We start from the raw sequence: 21382 nt of genomic DNA, 5'->3' as shown, positions 1-21382 counted from the left end.
GTGTACAGTGAGGTTTTTTCAAAAGAGGAGATAGTACAAGTATGGAGGACAATGTAAGATGAGATGAGGCAAGTGTGCAGTGAAGTTTTTTCAAAAGAGGAGATAGTACAGATATATATGGAAGACAATGTAAGATGAGATGAGGCAAACTTAACAATAGTTTGACTGATCAACTTAAGACTTGATGATGTTTGGATATTTGAGTAGAGTTGATCTGATCAGATTTTTGTGTTAAAGGTCAATAACTCCTAAAACGCATTGAAATACAGGGGCCGCGGAACCGGGGGGGCTGGCCCCCCCCCCCCCCACTTTTTTCCAAAACTGTGTACAAAAACGCAAAAATGACCATATAATTGTGATTTTTTGCATGGTCAGCACCCCCTCCCCCTTTTGCTCAGCCCCCAAACTTTGAAAACCCTTCCGCGGCCCCTGAAATATATATAAAGCTAATATCTATGCTTATGACTGGTGATCTCATTGGATGTTGAGATCAGGTTAAAAGTCATGCTATAACAGTCAGTAGGCAAGTCCTCAAAAAGTAGCTTCTTTTATACAAGTTATCATAGTCATGATGAGAGAGGTTTTCCATATTTAATGAACTTGATGCAGACCAAAACACCCAGGCTCTTTTAATTTGTTCATCGTTGCTCTAAAAATGGAATGTTATCCTGTCGGTCAAAACTCTTAATTTCGTTCTACTATTTTTTTTATCTTGTCTTTTTTTTATGGGAAAAGTGTAATCCGATGGTGCCACATATAAAAGTGACAGTGTGAGAAAGGACAGAAATTCAGCTTTGTGGTGATGTAGATATCAAAGTGGCTTAAAGGAAGAAAATTAATTTTTGAGGCACTTTTTCAGGCCAGAAATTCAATTATCAAAAGAAAATTATAAAAAATATATAGATGACCAATATTAAAGAGAAACATTTACTCTGTCCAAATGTGCAATGATTTAATTTTGACTTAAAGATAAATAAGGTGAATTCTTAGTGAAAGAAAATCTTAAGATTCACAAGATTTTGCATGGAGGGGGATTCAGCCAGGAGAAGATTTGATGAATCTGGCCTATTTGTGATTAGCATAGGGACTTACGATCAGACTATTATAACTGTTAATATCTCTTTCTTCTGAACTCTTTGAAGGGATCAATTTAGAAATCGCCTCATTTGTTATTGAAGATTTTTTTTCTTCAAAAGGTTAATTGTCAGCTAGGTCATGTTAAATATGTAAACATTTGATATATTCTAGCAAAGGCAGTGCCTTACATTTTGACCACATGTACATTTAGTAGAGAATCCATCTAGTTAGTATAAAAGTTTCTAATTGTATCGATTCAACTTATTGCTCTTACGATACTTGCTAATATTAGATCATGCAAGTATCAACTGTGTATATGATAATTCATTGTTTGTTAGCATAAATCAGTTTTGAGGCTGATCATTATTCTGTGACAACTATTTGATGTAAGATTCTATGCCATTAGTGTATAGTGTTTTATTTGGTATTTTGTTTTTTTGTTAATTGTACTCATACCATTTTAGACAAAATTTGCAACCATTTTGCTGCCTATACAACAGACTTAGGAAAAGGTGCAGAAACATTGTTAACATGCATCTGTTATCACAAATTAAACTTTGGTCATGTTTTGACTACTACTAATACTACTTCTACTATTATAATAGTACTTGCCAACATCATACACTAGTATGATATTTTATTATTTTATTGATCCTGCCACTACCATTTGTAAACAAACGTTATTTATACTATTGTATCATATATGTATATATATATATATATTTATTAAAACTTCAGTTTCTTTTTATTATCATGTCCTGCTAGTATAATACTTGCCAGTAAAAAAAACATGTTAATTGTAACATGCTTTTTTGGCAGATAAAAATATATATTTGGGCAATACCATGAAATATGTGTGGGACCTTCCTGAAATTTTTTGTCTCTGATTTCTTGTTCTTTTGACAGTCTTATGTTCTCAAAGGACCATGACTTGGTCAGTTTATAAAATGAAGTAAAACTTGAGAAAAATTGGTGTCACTTGTAAAAAAAAAGTTGATCTTTTTAGGCAATTGACAAGCTATATGTCTCCAGCCATCCTAAAACCAACAATAAATGCCATATACTAATTTGAAGGTTTCCATTCATCTTGAACAAGCATACCATGAGCTTTAAAATGATATATCAATTGAGGTCAATAATGTCTCTCTTAAGTACTTGATTGAATGCATGAAAATTGGTGAGAACTTCAACGAATTGGGAGAAAACAAGGTTCGATATTTGGGGTTCACTAATTGTGAGATGGGTAATATGCAAACTTAAACTATTAAGCAATGGTTTTCAAAGAAACTCTTGTATTTTTGTCTTCAACTTTTACAACCTTAAATTTTGACAGTATAAAGAAAAGTAATTACTTTTTTAGATTAACTAAATTTTGATATTTTTTTTTAAATTAAATACTATTGTGCTTATTTACTATAAACTTTCCATGGCAACTAATTGTTGATTCTGGGTGGCTGCTCACATTTAGTTTTGATGAGAAAAAAAACACACACATAGTGTATGAAAAAAAAAAAAAAAAATTAAAAGTTGCCTGGCTCTTGGGATTTTCTTGTATTTATTTTGTTATCTAACTCTTATAGATTTCATTTAATCACAACAACCATTAATCTTGCCTCAACCATGCAACTAATATTGTAATAGTAGGCCTACTTACAAAACTTGATAAATCAACAATATATAAAGCTGTGATGTAGAAGAACTTAGTGATCCTATAACTACCATTAATTACATATAAATAGATTGTCTTTCAAGCGTTATGACATATAATCTCTTTCCGTCCAATATCACATTGTACTATTTGATTCAGCTTACTGTCAAATGTAGTGCTTGCAAATTGTGAAAGTTCTTTTGTTCAAATAGGTTGTTTTACCTGTTATGCATTTATACTGTTTTTTTTTATAAATATATTCTTTAACTTCATTTCTGTACATGTGCATGGTCTATATACTGTATCTTTTACAAATTAAGTCAATGTATGCTTACCAATTTAAGTTGGCCAAACACACAGTAGGTATCAACTATCACTGAGGACAACCCCCTCCCCCCCAAAAAAAAAAAAAAAAAAACCAATTGAAATATGTATAGCTACATAAACCTGAAGTATAAGTCAATCAAATTTACTATGGCTAATTATATACTCTGACTTTTATTATTATTATTCTTGGCTTCCACTTGTGCAACAGTATGTCATATATATTTCAATTTGATCAATTTAATCAATTCAAGACTGAGTGGTATTTTGGCATAATGTTATAACTCAAGTGCTGTTGTCATCTCACAGTTTGGTGTAGTAATAATGTGTGCGTCCCGTTATACAACAGAAAATTATTAATCAAGGATGAGAGTGTTAAGTTGATTGACTCAAAGTGTGAGAGTTGAAGTTTGTGATGATGTAGGTGGTGTGAGGTATATATGAAAGTGATCGATGGTAATGATGATAAGGTTCAGGGCTGGTATTCAATTTCATGGTGACGGGTAAAAATGGCAGAGGTAATAATGGCAAAGGTAAAAATGTCACAGGCAAAAATGGCAGAGGTAAAAATGGCAGAAGTAATAATAGCAAAGGTAAAAATGGCAGAGGCAAAAATGACAGAGGTAAAGATCATGACATGCTAGATCAGCAAGGAAAAGATATAGCCTTTCCACTTGATATCATTTATGGTTATTGACCTTGAATGGACTCCTATCGACAAAATGAGTATTATGAACTGACAAGATATTAGTTTTTTTTCTTTTTCAAAATCAACACTTAGACTTGAACCAGCCCACGTAAATTTGCCTCGGTCAATTTTGTCTGGGACCACAGTTTTCCTGCTGACTTGGGTGAAACATGATTAAGAAAAAATAGTATTATTTTTTCTGGGACCACAGATTTCCTGCTAATTCTGGTAAAACACGACTAAGAAAAAATATTGGGAAGAGATTTTATATATTTTGGGAGTGGAAAGGTTAAAAATTCATTCATGCAAGGAGGAGGTTCAAAGCACTCGAGTTGTTAAGTTCACTCTCCAAAAATTGGCCACCATTATTAATCCATATGATTTCAGACTTGCCTCACCTCCACATAAGTCTATTTTAAATACATTTTTTTCTTAAAGGTCAAGTCCACCCAAGCAAAATGTAGATTTAAATAAAAAGAGAAAAATTCAACAAGCATAACACTAAAAATTTCATCAAAATCGGATAGAACCTCACTGTACACTTGCCTCATCTCATCTTACATTGTCCTCCATATATATCTGTACTATCTCCTCTTTTGAAAAAAAAAAAACCTCACTGCACACTTGCCTCACCTCATCTTACATTGTTTTCCATATATCTCCTCTTTTGAAAAAACCTCACTGCACACTTGCCTCACCTCATCTTACATTGTCCTCCATATATCTCCTCTTTTGAAAAAACCTCACTGCACACTTGCCTCATCTCATCTTACATTGTCCTCCATATATCTCCTCTTTTGAAAAAACCTCACTGCACACTTGCCTCAGCTCATCTTACATTGTCCTCTACATATATTCTATCATCATACAATTTTTGATAAAACCTCACCGTACACTTGCCTCATCTCATCTTACATTGTCCTCCATATATATCTGTACTATCTCCTCTTTTGAAAAAACCTCACTGCACACTTGCCTCATCTCATCTTACATTGTCCTCCACATATATTTGTATTATCTCCTTTTTTTTTTTTAAACCTCACTGTACACTTGCCTCAGCTCATCTTACATTGTCCTCCATAATATATTTGTATCATCTTCTCTTCTGAAAAAACCTCACTGCACACTTGCCTCACCTCATCTTCCATTGTCCTCCATATATTTATATCATTTTCTCTTATGTAAAAACTTCATCAAACACTTATATTTTCTACACTATAAACTCCTACGTTGTTTTATACACACACACACACACCATTTGAAAACTCTCTTTGGTTGTTCACACTCGGCATTGTACACACACACATGCGCACGACCACGATCTAATGAATATTCATCGGCGAACCGTCGGATGGATAGTGACGTAGGAGCTGGACATTTTATCGCCCCTCGCTGTACTTTGTCATCAAAAGTGCCTACCATTATAGCTTGATATGGGTTCGTCTGCCAATTTCTTAGACCGATGCACAGTGGGCCAGAATGAGTTGAAAGTGCGCCAAAATTATATTCCGTGTTAGATTTTTACTTTAACATGTTGATTAAGGGTAATTTTGGGCGTAGAATCGACTGAACATAATTTAAAGCCGATATGTTGTCACCTTGATACCAAATTTTGATTGGCTACTTAAAACCTGGCTGTGAAAAGACAAATTACGCTTAACAATGTGAAGTATATAAATTTTGTGTTATGTGCTACTTTCGATTGACCAGAGTGAATGTTAGTTTATGCTTCTTACATGCCTAAAAAGTGTGTTTGAGATGCCGAAAATAATTTTAAGGCATCAAAATGATCATTAATTAGATTTATTAAAAAGAAAACCTTTTTAAAATCTGAAAAAAAAATCAACCTTGCTTTATCAAGCTGTGTTGACTTGTGTAAAGCGCAGAGTATATAACACCACGAATGTATCACTATGAGTGTTTTTGTCTGAAATTATTCTACAAGTAACTTTTATCTCTGGAAGAGTTGTGGGTATAGCCCTTATTTGCGTTAGCAATCTTTATTATGCCCGGAATTCATGTTATTTTCATGGAATGGAAGGGGAATCGTCCTCGCGGTGCCAAAGCGAACGTCAATGTACACCCATACGTTGCGCTACGATCACTGCGCGGTATAAAATGACTGTTTTTTAACATGTTTTGGGGGTGTTGTGTCAAGTAAAATCGGCTCTAACATAAAAACGGGCAAAAGCGGGCAGCTACATTTGATATCGACTTAACGCTTAGACATCGGGAAAAATGATGTTTATAGAATTTAGACGGAAATCCACGGAAATCTAAACTTTTCTAATGTAAATGCAAAAAGCATGGATTTTCAGTCTATTTCGAGGAATAATGTATTTTAAAGACGACTCGGCGATTTAAAATGATTTATTAGTCGGTGAACAATGCCAGGTCATGAAGGTATTTGTAATTTGGAATGGCGCGGTTGACGAGGTGATACGTCACAATGGAGCGCCAGCCTGTTTGGTTTATGCGCACAATGATAATAATTTGTACTGGGCGCAAGGAGCGCGCATGTTTTGGCGCGCGCGCCTAGGTGTGAAGGCGCGAAAAATCCTTCATTTTAGTCTTGGCTTTCAACGGAGATGAACGTCCAAAATATTCGCTTGTAATTTTCCCACCTCCTCCCCAACAACCACCCATGTAAACGGTACGTTTGGGTCAAACGATGTTGGAATATCGTTTAAACACATGCGTTGGAGAAGGTCGAGAATGAAGATACGCTATACGTATCATTCAGAGTTGATTTGTGTTTTATTGGAATGTACAGCTCGTTCAGAATGGAATAACGGGATGTAGAGCTGTCGATAATGGACATTTGAATTAGTTTACTTACATTAATATAATATTGATTTATATAACGAAACACGAATTCAAATCCGGAGGCAGTTTGCCTGGTCGCACACCAAAACAATACAAAGATCGTCGTGCATTTAGAAATGTGGGCCGTAAGGGAATTTTATCCTTCTGATCTATTTTGGACTGTGGTCAGGTGGGTTTTCGCCCTTACCCGTTTTTGTGGCTGGGTGTTCGTTATATATTGGTAATTCACATGAATTGTATTGTCTTATTATTGACATGGCATATGTTCTTTAATCCACAATGGTCACTTTTGCAAGGTGTTTAAAGCAGTGAATTATATTTTCGCCTCTAGTTATTAGATTTTCCACTTTGATGCCATGTACGTTGATTAATATTTCATATTGAATCGGGTCCTCATTCGGTACCTAGACGAAGGGGATTTATTTATAACTTTACATAGTACTTTAAGAACGCAATTGTAGATTTGAATGTAAGGGTGTCACGCTCGAACTTTCAGTTTAGGCCTCACCTGATCTCATAGGCGGGGAGGCTGGTATTCTGTATACATTTATATTTTATGTAAGGGTGTCACGCTCGAACTTTCAGTTTAGGCCTCACCTGATCTCATAGGCGGGGAGGCTGGTATTCTGTATACATTTATATTTTTCGTGAAATTTAGGCCTCACCCAATTTCTCATGCGGGAAGGCTGGTATATATATATGTATATTATATGATATAAGTATGACATCTGTAATCCACCGATTTGCCGGTAGCTCATAAATGTAGTTCATAGCTGTGCTGGTATTCCTGTCCGGCTAGCAGAGAACCAGTGGGAAAGCAGCCGCGAAATTTAACGTTGAATTTTCTGGGAGGGGGGCCTTCTAGCCGGGGGTTTAACCCCCCTTCGGGGAGCTAATTCGAGGCTATCGGTTGGTTTCAGATATACATGAATGTAAGTCTCTAATCAGAGGTATTCATATCCATGTTTTATACTTATGTGATTGTGACACCAATTTCGGGAAGCGTTCATCTCTATTGAATAAAGCCACGACATAATCGCATATTATTTTGTTTTGTCATTTTGTTTGCCGAGAATAATAATCCTATAAACCTCATGAAAGGTGTCTTTTTATCTACTTTGAACCTTTTCACACGAAAAAACAACATATCAGGATTATGTGGGAGCAATTTCAGATTCCTACATGAAAAACCTCCTGTGAAATGGCCTGTTTATCAACTAGGTTGTCATAATTATACGCGACATTTCACAAAATGTCACATTTTACGATTTGAGGAAGGAAATTAACAACCTTTATGCAAATTCCGGAATGAAATATTTTGCTGAAGCACTCTACAAAGTGTTGTCTTTCAGCTGGGCATGACAAAAATTAAAAATCTGAAATTGCCCAAAATGACTTTTGGCGCACTTTTGTTTCACCCCGGCCCACTGTGCGATGTCATGACTTTATATACTTTACATTGGTGGGATGGCGATCCTAATCCAAAATCTACGACCAAACAATCCTTCAACCTAAGAACCTGTTTTAAAAAGTGGTGTAGAGCGTTGTCTTTATTCCAGACCTAATCTTAAAAAAAATTACGAAAAAAAAATCTTCTAACGTAAGACCCTATCATATTCTTATTTTTGTGGAATAACACGAGTTTTAAAAGTATTCTTTCCTCCAGACCCGGTTATTTAAAAAATGAATTTAAAAAAGAACTTCAAATCTAAGATCAATCTTCAAAATTTACACCAGTAAAAAATATGGGTTTCGAGCGTTGTCTTTACCCAACACCCAGTTTTTTTTAATACAAACTAAGACCCCTAAAAAACATTGTAATAATGCATTGGTAAAGCAAATATTCCTTCTCCAGACTTGGTTATTATTTATAAAAAATAAATTTTGAAAATATTTTAAAACGAATACCCGATGATCTAATTCCTGTGGAATAACGTTGTTGTTGTTGTTGTTATCGTGGGTTTTAAGGCGTGTACCATTCAGATATGAATATTTACGCCTATGATTAATTTGTCTTATCTTTGTGGTTATAAAATTTGATACATTATGGATAACATAAAGAACGATTGTAGACTTTCTTCCAGACACGGTTATTTAAAAAATAAACTAGAAATTTGACGTGTCCAAAGGACACAGATGCTCCCGCTTAACGCAATCAGAAATCCATTCAATATTATTGAACTTAATATCGTGCAGAAACCAATATGCATATATGGTTAGAGCTACCCCTTATCGACCACCTAATTTTCTAAGCATCGCATCTGCAAAAATATTTATCAGTTTTACCTAGTTTTCGACTTATTTGTGCAGAAAATTGAGCGAATCAGATTCCCATGTTTCGATCGACAATTCCGATTCTATTCGCGTATATATCGGCGAACAACGAATGCGACGATTTTGCATTTGCTCATTTGCACCCTTCTTTTGAAACCGACCACCCGCGATACACTAAATTTACGGCCGATTCTTGTCGCGGTGGCGAAATATTTTGACTCTTCCAAATCAGTTCTATGATGTCAACATGCTTAATGATCGCTCACTACTTCCACTGCGAGCTCTGGAACATGATTCGACGATTGACGACGGATATTTGTTCTAAAGCCGTTTCCTATCGGATTTCTCGGTATAACAACTGTTTTTCGGCGGGGTTCGGGTCTGGTCAATACAATTTTGATGAATTCTACTAATTTTTGTTTTTACATGTTTCCTTCTTTTTTTCTCGTAAAATCGATTTTTACTCTCCCGCGCGTATCGTTTGTAATACGCAATAATTTTAATGCGCGCAAGGTGGTCGATTTCAAAAGAGGCGGTCGATATGTGGTGGTCTCACTATATATAATGAACAAATTTATACCTTTGAACCAACTCGCATATATAGTGACCTTTTACCTTTGACCTGCGGACTCCGAATTCGAACTTAGCCTGTATTTTGGTGTCATCTACCTACACACCCAATTTTTTGTTTAATCTTTTGAATATTTTTCGAGTTATTGCGCGGAAACCAAGTGGGGGACGGACGGACATGGGCAACGCTTAATGCCCCCTTCGGACTTCGTCTGCGGTGGCATAAAAAGCAATTAAACCCACCCCCCCCCCCCAAAAAAAAACGAATCTAAGAACCAACAATCCTCCAAACTAAGACCATGTACAAATGTTTAGAGCGTTGTCTTTATTCCAGACCCAGTAATCTAAAAAATGATTTAAACAATCTTAAAAACGTTAGACCCTGTCATATTCTTATTGCTGTGGAATAACACGAGTTTCAACTGAGTCTTTCGTCTAGACCCGGTTATTAAAAAAAAAAAAAACTAAGACCAATCTTCCAAATTAAACCAAGTTAAAATGCTTGGGTTTAGAGCGTTTTTGTCTATACCCCACACCCAGTTCTTAAAAAAAAACAAATTAAGTGAAACATAATCATAAAACTTAGACCCCAGCATCTTCCAAATTATAACACCCTGTGATAACACATAGTTTTACCAGATAAAAGAAACAGAACAACAAGACCAACATTTAAAATTAAAACCCTCTTCCAGCCTAAGATCCTGTACTAAAGAATTCATCAAAAACATACTTTTTCTTCCAGGCAAAGAAATTTCTAATCAAAAATAAAATCTTCAAAACTAAGAGCCCGGGGAGCATTTCATGAAAGGAGTTGTCAGACGTTTTATCCGACACTTACCATGGTAGCACTGCTTCTTAGCCAATCAACATCAAGGAAGGTTGTCAGATCTGACAACTTGTCGGACATAACTAATTTTGATGAAATGCTCCCCCGATCATCTTATTCATATTGAACAGGCACAAGAACATGATTGAGTCTTAGTTAAATGAAGATTTCATTTATCTTAATTTTGAAAATGACAAGGTCTGGAATAAAAAAAACTCTCTAAACCTTTATTTTATTACAGGTTCTTAGTTTTAAAGATTGTTGGGTTATATTGTATTGTTTTGTTATTTTTAAATAATTGGGTCTGGAAGAAAGACTACGCCATGTCTCCATGTTAATATTCAGCATTAATAAGATAGTGGGGTCTTTCTTACTTTTTTTTCATTTTTTTAAAAATGGTTTGTAATTTTGAAATAAGTGGGTGTGGAGGGGAGACTACACTATATTTCCATGTTTTTGAACATCAATAAGATTGCGGGGTCTTTGTTATTTTTTAATATTTTGTTTTGTATTTTTTTAATTGTTGTTTGAAATATCTGGGTCTAGAGGAAAGACTGCATTTATTTTCATGTTATTCAACATCAATAAGATTGTGGGGTCTTTGTTTTTTATTATCTATCTTTTTCTGATTGTTATTTTGAAATAACTGGGTCTTGAGGAAAGACTACGCTATAGTTTCAAGTTCTACATTTTGAAGTTCCCCTTAGTGTATGTACACAGGGGTCACCCATCTAGGAATCGATAGAACATTCCAAATAACCATGTAAAACATATAACATTGAATAATAACATATGAGATTAATCGCACCGAGCACAAGCCCATAATGTCTGCATTAATTAATTGTTTCTTTTGTATAGGTTATGGTAAATCATGCAGTAACTTGTATTTTATATTACACATTTTTTATTTTTCTCTTTTCAAACTTCGGAAGGAGAGGTCTGTTAACAGGCATCACACTGTCTTGGTTGGGTAATGGGGGGCCTAGACAGTGCTTGCTTTTTATTAGCAATCACGCGCATGCTGAGAAGCCCGTTCAAATGACTGAACCAGGTTGGCCAGAAAATACTATTCAAACAATCAATGATTTGTGATGAGCCGCCTTTCACGATCTCATATAAATTTTCTTAAAGCAGCGCTGATCCATAATGCATCAAATGTCATAACCACAAAAACGACAAATTAATCATAGGCGTAAATATTCATATCTGAATGACACGCGCCTTAAAACCTAAGTTAACAACAACAACAACAACGTTATTCGACATCATTGAGATTGTGGGGTCTTTGTTAATATCGTTTGTTTGTTATTATTGTTTTTATCATTTGCTATTTTGAAATAACTGGGTCTTGAGCAAAGACTACACCATATTTCCATGCTATTCAATGTTGATAAGATTGCAGGGTCTTGTTCGTTGTTGTTTGGTTTTTAATGATTTTTTTATAATTGGGTCTGGGGGAAAGACTACGCTATACTTTTATGTTATTATTAAAAAAGAAATGAAAAGAAAAAAGAGAAAAGAAAAGAAAAAGAATAGGAAAAAAAGAGAGAAAAAAAATAGAAGGAAAAAAGAAAAAAAAAAAAAAAAAAACAAGAAAAGAAAACAGAAGAAAAGAAAAGAAAAATAACAAGAATAACAAGCTTTTGAAATTAACAAAAGCTGTGGCAAAAATAGTCAATCCTGACTGGTTGCCAACAAAGGAAAGAAGAAGAAGAAGAAGAAGTTAGAATGATACACGCCGTATAAGCTAAGACAGCAACAACAATAACAACAACAGTTATTTAACATTAAGAAGAACTAATTTTCGATCTTTGTTTCGAAGATTGTTTAAATGTTTTATATATTAACTGGGTCTGGAGATAAAAGACTGTGACTTTGCGCTATATGAACGCATTACTATAGGGTTTTAGTTCAAGAACAGATTCGCGAAAAATCCCTTCAAATTCATTACATTTGTGGATAAAGTCATTATTACATTTGTGGGCGATCGAAGGCGCCGCTCAAAAAAAAAAGAAAAAAAAAAGGCACTGCTTGCAAAAAATAAAAATAAAGGAAAGAAAAGAAAAGGCGCCGCTTAAAAAAATTATACACTGATATAATATTAGCAACAGTAAGGAAAGACTATCCCCCAGCAAAGCACAATCATATCATCTTCCTTATCTTTTCTTTTAACTACCCTTTTCCCAACAATTTCGCCGGTTAAAAATAATCAGCAGTGCGCTGCATGCATATAACTGGCGCCAATCAAGAATAATCAGCGCCACCTTAATCTAAATCGGCGTCGGACAAGAATAATCAGCGCCATTTGGTTATAAATCGGCGCCGGTACATAAAAATCGACGCTGCCTGAGTTCTTAACCGGCGCCGATCAAGGATAATCAGCGCCACCTAAATCTAAATCGGGTCCGGACAAGAATAATCAGCGCCATCTGGTTTTAAATCGGCCCTGCCTGAGTCTTAACCGGCGCCGATCAAGAATAATCAGCTCCACCTAAATCTAAATCGGCGCCAGTCAAGAATAATCGGCGCCTCCTGCTTCCAAATCGGCGCCAGTCAATTATGAATTGCCGCTGCCTGAATCTTACGTGACGTCGGTAAAAATAATCAGCACTACTTGTTCTAAATCGGCGCCGGTCAAGAATAATCAGCGTCCCCTGGTTCCAATAAATAGGCGCCTGTAGAATAATGAAGAAGTGCCTATTGCCAACCAAATCTAGATCGGCGCCGGTCAAGAATGATCAGCGGCACCTGGTTATACATTTTATTGTTGAATGGTCATAACAAAGCTTATCGCATGCCCTTACAGAGTGGACTGGGGCGGGGCAGTTGCCCACAGAATGACAGATGTCATGAAATCTTTAATTTATTTAAAAAATCCCAGAATCATACAAAAGCGTAGAGCAAATCCTTTAATTTTGATCTTATTTTCCAATGCTTTAATAAAAAGAAGGTCAGACACTTTTCTTCTTTACACATTCCACATTGTGCCACCTCTATGGCCTTTAGTTTAAGACAGCTACTATAGTGTTTTATGAAGATGATTCGATATTTTAGCCCAAAACTTTGCTAAAACCCGTTGCTAGTACCGGGAGTGTATAATTACGCAACCAGTCGTATATTGAGATTGAGCTACACAACTCGTTCTTTATTTAAAATCGTGCTTGAATTATCCGCTTCTCAGATTGGAATATAAATATTTTTTTCAGCTCGCGCTTCGCGCTCGCATTATTTCTGTAGCAAAACCCCATACTTTTCATGATTAAATAGGTGAATAGAATGTCCCTTTTTCAGGACTAAACGTCAAAAGAAGTCCCGCTTCGATTTGCAATAATCTTTTGCTGGATATAATCTTGTTCTTTATTACAAACGTCCATTAAACTGTCATGTTTTTTCAGATCGAAATATCGAAATTTTAAGCTCGCGCTTCGCGCTCGCATCTATTGTTTTTTTTAGATACCCATCTTAATCATTGTTACCAAAAATGCATAGAATATCAAGCTTTCTGGTCAGAATATAACGAAATTTCAGCTCGCCCTCGGCACTCGCATTATCTATGTAGTGAGAATTGTATCCTCCTCATGAGTTACTTCAAACAGTCCTAAACAGGCACCTTTTTCCTGTTTTCAGGTCAGTATACTAAAAAATTTCAGCTCGCGCTTCGCGCTTGCATTAATTTGTTGATGAGATATGTGTTTCTATCTCATGAGTCATATAAATATATATATATGCATATGTGTGTGTGTGTTTGTATGAGTTTGTTTGTTTTGTGTGATATCGAGCGCCTTTGGAAAGTTGATTCATGATTTTGCCCCCTAAATCTTAAAAAAAGGATCAACGCCCCTGTGTATATAAATATATACATATAGTAAAAAAACTTGTATCTCTATTAATATACAAAAGTATTGGCCTCATCGCAATAAAAGGGTTAATACGCGAGATTTTGAAATCGCACATAACATGCATAATTTCTGTTACTTTTTGCTTGTTTCTTTCTTTAATACGTTTTTCAATCTCTCTCTATATATGTTTTAGAAATATTATATGTTTAAATTGATGTATATTTATGTTATAATGAGATATGTTAAAGTGGACTTCAGGGAATGGTCGTACGCAGCAAGGGGGAAGGGGGGGGGGGCACATTCGCGATCTGCTGTTGTGAAAAACAATTTTTTTTCCTTAACATTTCATGAAAACTATGAAAAATGTGCAAATGTGAGATGTGCACCAAATTTTCGAGTCTTGCCCCCCCCCCCGGAAATATTATCTGCGTGTGGTCATGCAAAATGGCATGACTGGTAATCCTACATTTTGAAAAGAGCATTTGACAGGGTCAGACTTTACCCCTTTTTCAACATTTTCTTTTATGGCGCCGGTGAAGTGCCAAAATATGTGCGCCGCTCGGCAGTGCGCCCCCCCCCCCCCCCTTCGCCAAAAGCTGGATCCGCCTATGTATCCCGTCGTCAAGTTTGCACAGATGCCGTTGATAAATTTTGACAGATTTGCACATTTCCCGGCGTGGCGTTTGCACAAATACCGTTGTTTGCACAAATCCCGGCGAAATGTTGCACATATACCGTTGTTTGCACATATCCCGGCGTTTGCACATAACACGGCTCCACATGGTGGTCGAGACTTCCTTATCGAGATGGCTTGTAGCGCTTGGGCGTTACCTCCGCCAGCGCCCGATTTAAGCGAGTTGTTTAGTGTTTAATCCCTTAGAAATTGTTTAGTGTTTTATTCCTTAGAAGTTAAGTCTTATTTTAAGTATTATTGTACCATTTTGGGTGCGTTCACAATTCCTTTGCCTGTGTCACTTTTTATTTTCCTTTCCCACCCCTCTCTCTCTCTCTCTCTCTCTCCCACTCTCTCCTTTCCTTTCTTTTTGTCACCTTCTGCCTTCATTCAGCTTTATTTATTCTCTTTCCCCTTCATTTCCACTCATTTTCAGTTACAAGTAATTTAATTTATTTATATATTTTATTAATCGCATGCTACACCCCTTTATAATTATGAGTATTTTATTATTGTTTAGTTATTAATATACAGTATATTGTAAATCAACCATTGGAATTGGGACAGGAGGCTTCATGCCACAGTAATTAAGTTAACTTTTTCTGTCCCTGGCGTTCCACTGGTTGATATTTCTTATTTTGTATTGTGTATTTTTGTATATTATTTGCCGAATAAATATTAATAATAATAATAATAATAAAAATACACATTCGATTTATCTTATTCCAGGGGCAGAACGTGATACAACAACCCTGCATGACGACGATGTCCCCTCATGTCGAAATGTCCGACGGCTCTCCGATACACTGCCAGAGCGAGTTCAGAGAAATTCCCGTGGTTGCTGTCCTCCTTAGTGGTGATGAAATAGATGGACTCGACATCGAGCTCGCGATTGTGGAGTCTTGTAAAAGTGTCTTGCACATTTGAATTTGTAAAAAATGAATATTCGGTATGGGTGTCGGCCTAATTCTACACTTCAATCCTATGAGGCGCCGATTGTGCCACTATTATATAGAACAATTATTTGTTATATAATCATTATTTATTAAATAATAACTATTATTTATATATAATTTACATTTTATTTGTAAATAACTGCTATTATATAAAATAGCATTTCTAATTATTTATATATAATTCCAAGTAATACTTCATTATTTGTAAATAATAATAGTTCGACATTCCATTATTTATAAATAATGATTATTTGTTTTTCATTATTTATAAATAATGATTATTTATTTTTCATTATTTATAAATAATGATTATTTATTTTTCATTATTTATAAATAATGATTATTTGTTTTTCATTATTTATAGATAATGATTATTTGTTTTTCATTATATATAAATAATGATTATTTGTTTTTCATTATTTATAAATAATGATTATTTGTTTTTCATTATTTATAAATAATGATTATTTGTTTTTTATTATTTATAAATAATGATTTTCGTTTTTCATTATTTATAGATAATGACTTTACATACTTCATTATTTATAAATAATTGCGATTAGTTTTTCCATTATTTATAAATAAGTTTTCTATTATTTATAAATAATTATTATTTATTAACAATGCCAGTGCACATTTCTTTGTTTATAAATAATTTGTTGAGTTTTCCATTATTTATATATAATGATTATTTGTTAAATAATGAAAACGTCTACTTCATTATTTATAAATAATTTTTTCGAGTGCACCATTATTCTCATTATTTATAAATAATCATTATTTAATGTTCGAGTTTTCCATTATTTATAAATAAAGATTATTTGTTAAATAATTAATTATCTACCTCATTATTTATAAATAATGAAAATTCATTGTGTTTCATTATTTACAAATAACAATTTTGTTGCAATATCCCATTATTTATAAATAATCATTATTTATAAACAATTTTTACAGTTTGCCATTATATACAAATAATCATTATTTATATATAAATAACCATTATTTATAAATAATGAAAAACTCGCTATAACATGCAAATGTGGGACCGCCCATGATATGAATATTCATGATGCGATTTCCTTTTTCGTGATTTTTCTTCACAAATTTTCGCCCATTTCCTCTTCATAATGACATTTCTTGAAGCAATTTTCTAGGGATATGGTCTGATTGTAATATTCTTTATTTTCTATATAACTTCGTCTTCGTAGAAATATCAAAAAGTGTAATTTTATACGATTTTTCCTACACTTCACAATCCCCATAGGCGCGCGTGTATTTCACCTTTTCCATCGTAGGGACAACCGGTGAATCGACGGAGTGCTCTTCATCGAAATACTACGTTGGTTGGTCCCCGGAAGTGGCGGGCGGAATTTAGCCCGAATCCTCGATGGAAGTGGATCAAGTGCATATGAGCTGAGAGAGTGAAATATCAGTGTACAGGCCCTTCTACTTTTTATAAATATTTCTTGTTGCTTTTTTTGTCAAGTTAATTTTTCCTAGTGTAGAGATAAGTTTCAGTTCTAATAATGCACTTCAAATACATTTTGGAGTGTCTGTTTGGGGCGATTTCACCCTGGCCCCAAAATGCTCGCAACGACAATACGGGGGCATGATGACCCCTAAGGGCCTAAATTTTTAAAAACTTATTTTTCTATTGAAAATTATCACAAAATTCACCAAAAGTGTGCACGAAAGCCTTCGTATTTCACTTTTAAAACTCCAAAAAGTGCCCAAATGACAAGCTTGGTCGCTTCGCTGTGTCGCTTAATTTCAACTTGATAACGTTTATGCGTCTGCTCCCCCCCCCCCTCCGAAAGAAATTCTGTATACGGCCATGTGCTCTAAAGAGCCTGGCACATTGATTAATGTATACTTTCATTTTCATCATTTTTATCTCATTATCATCATGGCCTTACGCATAATTTTTTCCGGGGGGGGGGGAGCATGACGCGCGTAAAGTTTCTCAAAAAAATCTTGAAAGCGAGACAGCGACGCGACCAAGCTCAAATGACAAGCTTGGTCGCTTCGCTTTTTCAATATTTTTTTGAAAAAGTTTACGCGCGTCCTGCTCCCCCCATCCCCCGGAAAAAAATTCTGCGTAAGGCCATGATGATAATGAGATAAAAATAATGAGAATAATGGTGCACTCGAAAAAATTATTTATAAATAATGAAGTAGACGTTTTCATTATCTAACAAATAATCATTATATATAAATAATGGAAAACTCAACAAATTATTTATAAATAAAGAAATGTGCACTGGCATTGTTAATAAATAATTATTATTTATAAATAATACAAAACTTATTTATAAATAATGGAAAAACGAATTGCAATTATTTATAATGACTTTAATGAAGTATGTAAAGTCATTATTTATAAATAATGAAAAACGAAAATCATTATTTATAAATAATAAAAAACAAATAATCATTATTTATAAATAATGAAAAACAAATAATCATTATTTATAAATAATGAAAAACAAATAATCATTATTTATATATAATGAAAAACAAATAATCATTATTGATAAATAATGAAAAACAAATAATCATTATTTGTAAATAAAAAAAAACAAATAATCATTATTTATAATTAATGAAAAATAAATAATCATTATTTATAAATAATGAAAAACAAATAATCATTATTTATAAATAATGGAATGTCGAACTATTATTATTTACAAATAATGAAGTATTACTTGGAATTATATATAAATAATTAGAAATGATATTTCATATAATAGTAGTAATTTACAAATAGAATGTAAATTATATATAAATAATAGTTATTATTTAATAAATAATGATTATATAACAAATAATTGTTCTATATAATAGTGGCACAATCGGCGCCTCATACAATCCAGTCTTATTAGTAAGACTTTATTATGGATAACGGTGTAGAAACAAATAATTATTTTGTAACAGGGTCTCGGAACGGTTTTGACATATGATACACACATTTTTTAAATTAATTTCCAAGATTGTAAAATGAAAAAATGAAAATCCATATTTTATTGTTAGAAATAGAATGAAATGAAATACTCCGAAAATTTGCTTTGCCCAATTGATCGTGGGCCTGGCAGCCGCTGTGCAGCGCCAGATCGACGAGGCTCTAACCCTTTAATCGTTGAATTTTCTTGTTTTTTAATTAGTATCAGACGCATGCAAACTAAGGAAAATGTTTATGGCAAGTCCCATTTCTAATTCTCTATTTGTTTTAACGAATATGGACTTTCATTTTCTACATGTAATTTATTCTTTTTTTCTCGATGACCAAAATCTGATATTTTTTCCAATATTTCTTTCCATCTAACCAGTCATCGAAATGGAGTAAACGTATAAAATATCTATCTAGACATTCTTGTCCTCCTAATGTACATTACCAACAATATTCATTTTTTTAGTAAGGACTTTAATATACTGTATAAAACATTCTTGTAAGTATATCAACTTCGATTACACAAAAAAGACACGAAGCTCAAGTAGTTTGAATGTTCCTAAAAACATTTCGATGATTTTTAACGATCTTTTTTGGAAGAATTTTACGCTATTGTGTCTGTCAAAATCAAAATTATACATACGGAATTAGATCTTTAAACATGTTACAGATACATGTAGGCCTACCCTTCCAAAACCCAACTTCTTTTTTACCTCCCAGCTTTCCCTGCTGGAAAGAACACTGTGTCACGCAATGTAATCACATCGTTTTCACATTGTGGACTGTGTGAAAATATTATTCACACTGCTGATCAATTCAACAGTATGAATATATTTTCACACTGTGGACACCTCGACAGTGTGACTGCTCACAGTGTGTTCACACGGTTGACTATGTGAATACGTGATTCACACTGTTGAAATGTTCAAATTTAACAGTGTGAAGGTGATTTCACATTGTGTTCCACACTGTGAACACACTGTGTTCTTTCCAGTAGGGTTTGCATTTGGTTTTATAATCCAATCATTGAATGTAGGTGCCTGTGACATTGTTCTCGGAAATACATGAGTAGAAATGGCCAGCATAAAATTGGTGTAAAAAAAAATATATATTCCATATAGTCACATGGTCATTTCTTAGGCTTATTATCCTTTTTATATTTTTATATTGTGTAAAGATTTTTTTTATGGAGTACTTTCTTCCCTAGACTGTATACATTTCTTTAAATTGTAATACAATACGATTATCCATATTTAAAACAAATGATTAATCGATTAAATTTTGAAATCTATATGTTTTTCTACTCGCTTATCATTTTGTGTTCTTTGTACTATAAACATGATCTCCCCAGATGGCCTTTTCACACTTTTTCTTCTATTATACATGAATATTACTCAATCATAATCAAACGTTCTGTGTAAACAAGCATGACATTTTCTATTGCATTGCCATTCTTGGATCCCTTATCACTATTTTTTTGTTCATTCAATATACCTCACTGGATAGTACACAGTTTCCCACAGTGTGTGCCGCAGTGTGTTCACAGTGTGGAACACAATGTGAAATCACGTTCACACTGTTAAATTTGAACATTTCAACAGTGTGAATCACATATTCACACTGTCGACCACGTGATCACACTGTGAACAGTCACACTGTCGAGGTGTCTACGGAGTGAAAATATCTTCACACCGTTTACTTTGAGCATTTTAACATAATATTTTTAAATAGTCTACTATGTGAACACACTGTGATCACACTAGGTGACACTGTGTCCTTTCCAGCAGCGATATAGTCCCAGGGGGTGTTTCACAAAGAAAGAAGTATGACTTTATAAGTCGCACTTAAATGTCGACGCGCACATGATATGCAACACGCAATTTCATTGATCAAAATACAGTAATGCGCGTCCTCTTCGCATGATCTGACCAATGCGGCGATGCCTTTTATACCACGTGCAACTAGACATGTCAGTGCGACTCTAAGTCATTCTTAAATCGTTGTAAAACGCCCCCAGGTCAGATTGACCTTACGAACCAGGTCTATAATCAGGGAAGTGGGACATGAACTCCCACTTCCTTGGTATAAGTATGTGCCACACTCCCAATCCAGGCGAAAAAAGAGAGACGTGATAAGGTCCAATGAAAAACAACTTATTCCTGGTTATTTTTGGGTACTTTTACTAGGCCGCCAACAGACCTGATTCCAACGATAATCTGACCCGGGGATTTATTAGTGTCCCCCAGCCTCTTCCCCTTCTTTCCCCCTCTCACCCTCTTGCATTCTTTCTCCCCCTTTCTCTCTCTCTTCCCCGTTTATGTTGTTGTTTTTGTTGGTGACTGACGCTAACTTTGCCATTTTACCCTTCATGTGATGACCGAGCTAGAAAACATTACAAATCAGGAGGCATTACCAATTAAGCTGACACTTAACCAAGATTTTTTCGGATAAAATTAAGTTTTATTAATCAGAACACACTCTCACACATACAAACAATGACAACCTTTTTATCAGTATAAAGGATAAAATGGTTCCATACCCCCCCCCCCCTCCCTCAAAAAAATTATAATTTGCGTTCCTATATTTTTTTCTTTATTATCAAAAGTTTTTATTTCAAGAGTAACAAAATACCCACTTGTAGAAATCGAATTGAATGTTTTCTTAAAATTCCTATTTCTAAAAATATTTACTTTCTAAAATTGTCATTTTCGTTGATTATTGGAATAAA

Source organism: Lytechinus pictus, chromosome 14, assembly GCF_037042905.1.
Source record: "Lytechinus pictus isolate F3 Inbred chromosome 14, Lp3.0, whole genome shotgun sequence".
Lineage (NCBI taxonomy): Eukaryota > Metazoa > Echinodermata > Echinoidea > Temnopleuroida > Toxopneustidae > Lytechinus > Lytechinus pictus.
The sequence above is the reverse complement of the archived record's forward strand: the minus strand, read 5'-3'. Positions refer to the sequence as shown.